Source organism: Balaenoptera physalus, assembly GCF_965194825.1.
Source record: "Balaenoptera physalus genome assembly, chromosome: 13".
NCBI classification, from domain to species: Eukaryota; Metazoa; Chordata; class Mammalia; order Artiodactyla; family Balaenopteridae; genus Balaenoptera; species Balaenoptera physalus.
This window is the reverse complement of record NC_138892.1, coordinates 20,520,828-20,526,827: the sequence shown is the minus strand read 5'-3', so window position 1 is coordinate 20,526,827 and position 6,000 is coordinate 20,520,828.

Sequence of the window (6,000 nt, the reverse complement as noted above, 5' to 3'; positions counted from 1 at the left end):
GTTGATCTTCTACTTGGGAGTATGTCCCAGGAGGCAAGTTATACAGAAGCAAAGACACTTGAATGTAACAGGTGACTTGATCTATGTGTGCAATTATGATAATCTCTCTTTGTCCCTGAGAAGGGAAATGACCATGGTGTTACGGTGGAAATAGACTTAGTAGATCTTGGAGAATGGTGGGGTCAATGAGGAGTCAAATTTTCTGGCTCAGATGATTGGGTTAATGGTGGAGTTATTAACCCTGATAAAGAATATGGGAGAAGCAAGTCATGCTGTGTGTCTAATGCAACTCTGACTCCAGGAAGTCTTTATGTTGGGAACGTATTCTTTAACCAGTGAAAGAAGTCATATCTGGCTTCTTAAATAGTTTCTTGGTTTCACCAGCAAACCATACTTAACCAACAATGGCAAGATGGCACCAGCAACAGTGAGCTCTAGTCTACTGGGTGGTACTGAAAAGATGTTCAACCCATGCACTACTTTGAGGGTGATAATGTGGTGAACTGCAAGGTGTCTGTCTCCCCAGCAAACTATAGGCTCTTTGAGGGCAGACGCTAGGTCTTTTCATTGTTGAATACCCAGTGCTAACACTGTGCTAGGCCCAGAGGACATGCTGCATAAATGGGCGTTGAGCTAAATTGAATTGAGGTCTTTTTTAAGGATTGGGCATAGGAGTCTTGTTTATTTCGAGAATGTAAGTGAATTAAATGACAGGTAAAAGATGCTTCCTGTGCATGGAAGGTTTAGGGTGGAGCTGGAAGCTTTTGTATGCAGAAAAGATTATTCAGAGTTTACTTTGGAATAAAAAATCAGCCTGAAATTGATTATAATCACACATTCATAAACCTAGGGTTTTTTTTTTTTTAAGCTTTTAAATTGAGCTTACAAATCTAGTGATTATGTTTTTACCTCTGGCAAAATTTAGCCATCACGTTTAAGGAGATAGCATAACCAGATTGTTCCACTTACAAATCTGGTTAGCTAAATTATCTCTCTAAACAGCACATGACTCTAATAGGATAGATTTTATAAATTTAATATATTTGGTTTTATTTTTAAATATTTTACTTTTATGAATTTAATAAAACTTTAAATACTTAAGTAACCCTGTGTGTATGTGTAGAATAAAATTCTCTGAGTTCTGCTAATGTTGCCCATGAACTCAATGAGATTTCAACTTAAAACAACAAATCTAAATCATTTATTCAATTACATATTTAAATTGGAATTACAAGACTGTCTCCTAAATAGCACAGTACAAATGCCAAATGCTAAATAAAGATATTATTACCATGGTTTAAAATTATTTTTAATTGGATAAATTTGATATGTAACATTGTGTAAATTTAAGGTGTACATCATGTTACTTTGGTACATTTATTTTTTTAATATGGTTGCCATTGTTATGATATTTATCACACTACATACTTATAGTGCAATATTATTGTCTATGTTCAGTAAACTGTACATTAAATCCCTATCACTGTTTTAGTACTTGTTACAAGTTTGTACCCTTAAACACTATTAATCTTATCCCGCCACCCCCTATCCCCTGGTAACCATCATTTTGCTCCCTGTTGTTGTTGTTGTTGTTTTTATATGTTTTATTTTTTTAGATTCCACATATAAGTGATATCATACAGTACTTGTCTTTGTCTGGCTTATCTCACTTAACATAAAGTGCTCAAGGTCCATCCATGTTGTTGAAAATGGCAGGATAGCCTCCTTTCTCATGGCTGAATAGTATTTTATTGTGTATATAGGCTTTTCCACATCTTTTTTATTCATTCATCCACTGATGGGCATTTGGGTTGTTTTCATTTCTTGGCTATTGTGAATAGTGCTGCAATAAGTGTATTTACAATAATGAGTATATACGTCTCATCAAATTCCTGTTTACTTGCCTTTGGGTATATCCCCAGAGGCAGAATTGCTGGATGGTATGGTAGGTCTATTTTTAATTTTTTGAGGAACCTCCATATTTTCCATAGCGGTTGGACTAATTTACATCCCACCAATAGTGTATAAGGATTCCCTTTTCACCAATAAGTGCCGGCACTTGTTGTCTCTTGATAGCCATCCTAACAGAATACCATGGTTTTGATTCTCTCAACCTTTGCTACACTTAGTTCTAAATCTTCCTGGAGTTTTAAAAAAAATTCATTATTCTCACTTAATGAAGAAGCTTACTGTGATAGTTAACTGAGGTTGCCCTTTCACAATAAAGATAGATACCTTCCAGTTAGTGGTGGTCTTTTAGGACTGGAGATTTGGTCCAGACTTGAGACTTGGAACTCCAGAGATAGTTAGCGATTCTTCTCCTGACTCCACTGTCAACCTGAGCTGCTTCTTACAGTCACTGTGTTTTGGGTCTTGAAACTTGAAAGGAGGTTGCCCTCTGATCTGCATTACCCAATTCTCTGTCTATTGTCGAGTATCTGAAACTCTGGACCAACTCAACACCCAGCTGATCACTTCCTTTCATTTTGTGTTTCTTCAGCTTTTAAGATATGCTCCTGGGTTTCTCAGTTATATCTAAAGGTTTTTGGGCTTAACAGGATTTGAAGATACATAAATGTTTTTTTCCCTTTAACTTAAAAGACTTCGAACTTGACTAAATGCTAAGATATGAAAATGTTTCTCTATTTTTCTTGATGGAAACTAAGGCCAATCTAACTTTCAGGAATATTTTATATGATGCTTATGACTTTGTCTGACTTGTGGTCCTAAGTCATGAAATCATTCTATTGATACATCCCTCAAAATTAAGACACTGAAGCTCTTATTTCTGGAACTTTCCCCTTCATAATCAATAGATAGACATTCTGAAGGTCCTTTGCAGACTTTGCTAGTTGGTCACTGCATTTTCCTCATTTTCCCAGAGCCCTTAAAAAGTAGCATTGCAGGTGGCACTACGGAGATCTATGGACTGAGCCTAGACAGGACACATCTTTGCCACCTTCTTTGTCATGCTAAGGGATCAATGAACATCTTAGGATTGGGAGACACGTGTTTTCAAATGAAAGATATTCACCTAAATTTATTTGCGGAAATATAGTTTAATGGTTAAGACCTTGGATTCTGGTAAACATACCTTCTTTCAAATACTGGCTCCACCTCTTCCTAACTGTGAGCTATGGAAAATTATCTAACCTCCTTTTACCTCAATTTCCTCATCTTAAAATGAAGATAGAAATGCAGCATTTTATCAGTATGAAAGGAGATAATGCATGTAAAATGCTTAGCAGAATGCCTGGGACACTGGAAATGTTTACTAAATGCTGATGGTCACTTCCCTGAATTTTCTGGGAGTGAGATGAGGGAAGAAGCATACCTTCAACCAGGGAGGAAAATGAGGGCACTGTGTGACAGCAGCAATAGTCCGGGCAGCTGAGCAGGACCAGAGTCTTTTCAAACAAAGGCACCGGGCAGAAAATAAATCTGAGCTGCAGAATCCCATCTCAGAGGCCCCAGCACTGCAAATAGCAGCTGCAGCTGCAGACCAAGGGCTGGTCTTTACACGTCCACAGTGTGAAAAGACTCACGGTGACAAACTGATCTTTTCCATCACACCCACACAAAGCCAGCAATCGCACATAGGAGTAAATTCTGAATATTTAGCAGCCATATTTTAGTAGAGTATAGTAGACTAACTGATAATACAGATTACGTATATGGGAAATAGGGCTTGGTGAATTTTGCATACTGATTAGATGTTCTTATATGTTCTATAGATGATTCTGGACTGTTTAGCTGCCAGTAGTAACTCCTTCCATCTGTAGGACATTTACCAGGTCCAGACACTGTGCCAAGGACTTCACACGTGTCAGCTCATTTAACCCTCCTGCATCTCTACGGGGCAGATGTGATTGTTGTCCCAGTCTAAATCTTGAAATGGGACCAGCAACAGATGAGGAAACTAATGCTCAGAAAGTTAAATACTTTACCATACATTGCAGGATTCTAAGTACAGAGCCGAGATATAAACCCAACTCTGTCTGACTCCACTGTCTCATCTGTTAAAACTTTGCTGTGCTGCCTTAAAATGACAATGATATCTTGCTCACAAATTATTTCATGTGCTTATTTCTTGTTGTCCCAAATAGTACCCCCATGAGGCAGGGCAAGGTGCCACACTTGCTTGTTTTGTATCTCCAAGCTTTCAATGCCTAGTAGAAGGTGAATAAATACTTATTGAAAGATAAGATGTTATGATGAAATAGGAGAATGGGAGAAATTGGTCGGATTCCATTGACATTACCTCAAAGTTACAAAAATAAAAATAAAAAAGAAGAAAGACTTACCTGTCAATCCATAGGCATTTATTTTTTTCAGCTACAAATTACTACATGCCTGTTGCAAGCTATAAAGACAATTAAGACAAGATGCTGCCTCAAGAATACCAAAGTTTTGACTAAGTATTGCAAATTCAAATGCCCACCTGGGCTCCATACTTAACATAAATGAGTGAAGTGGCCCAAGAAGCAAACTGGGGTGATCCCTCCTCAGCTCTAGCCTATTGTTTCTTCCTGGACCCAGTAGTTTCAAGAGAAGCCAACAATTCATGATTTAAATGATTTTTATACTTTTTACATGAAACAAGTGTGCCGGCCAGGCAAAATTCACTTGCAGACTGGGTGTAGCTCACAGGCTACCAGGTCAAGTTCTCTGGTTTAAACAATAAGACACATAAGTAAGAACAATAGGAGTTAGACTGTAATTACCATACAAGGAATATATGTAAAGTATTCAGTGAAGTCAGAGATAATTTCCAGCTGGAGCATTAGAGAAGACTGTGTGGAGGAAGTCACCTTTGAGTTTATCCTTCCAAAATGCATCAGCTTTGGAACCACTATGGTGGGAAGCAATGCTGTTTCAGCTGCAGGAAATAGTAGGAGCCAAGACCTGCAGATGGGAAATCATAGGTCAGGGTCAGGGACCCCTGAGTTACACTGTACTTTGGTCTTTTTAATTTGTTTCATTTTGGTTTGTTTTTTCGTTTCCTACTAAAAATAAATTTATTGCACATGTAACCTATAGTCATCAGAATTAGGAAAATGTGTTTTTCCTATGAACAGTATAAGCATGGAGAAGACATGGAGGCTGAAAATTGTTAGGGTCCATAAATTAAATGAAATTTTAAGGCAATGGAACTCTCAGTGATTGTAAACTACTGCATGCTGTGTGACAGGACACGAAGCTTAAAAGAATATCCGAACCTTGGAAAGGATCCAGCAAAGGCACCAGGACTAATTTGGGAGATGAAGGGTATGTCTTATGAGGAGAGGCTTAAAGAGCTTAACATGCTTCAGCTTTAAAATAAGGCGGGTGAGCAGAGTTCTATTGATAGCCTGCAAAGCTTCCAGTATGAACTTGTACTTGGTGTGAGATAAAATTCAAAGTCACACTAAGGAATGTCAAGAAGGCGGGTTTCTTTCTTTTTCATTTTAAGAATGGTGAGTCCAGGAACATTTTGTGCAAGAAAGTTTTTAAAAATGGAATGGATTTCCGTAAGTATTTGGGGGAACAGCTTCAATTTTATCACCACCCATTCACTGAAGTGCTAAATTTAAATGTCAGTTATTCATGATATCAATTTATAATGTTGTGAGTAGAAACATCAGTGTCCTGGTATCTGCAAGTGCACATAGAGTAAACTTGAGACACACACAGAGATAGAGGCAGAGATAGAGAAACGAGAGAGAAAGAGAGAGAGAAATTTACTTAGCAGTCACTTAGTAAAACTCTGCTAAAATTTTACAGATTCACAAAACCTGCACCACCCTTGCCACTTGTTCCTTCTTGTTTCACATATAATGAGGCAGTTTATGGCAGGGGGAACTGGTAGACCTAAGAATGTCAGTAACAATTCTGTGGGATCAGGCTTCAATTTTTAAATCACTTGATAACCTGCTTTCTTTTGTATTTTGACTAATTTCATTTTGGATCCTGGACTTCTGCTCTTCACGACTTAGTTAAAGCTCAGAAATCTTCACAAAA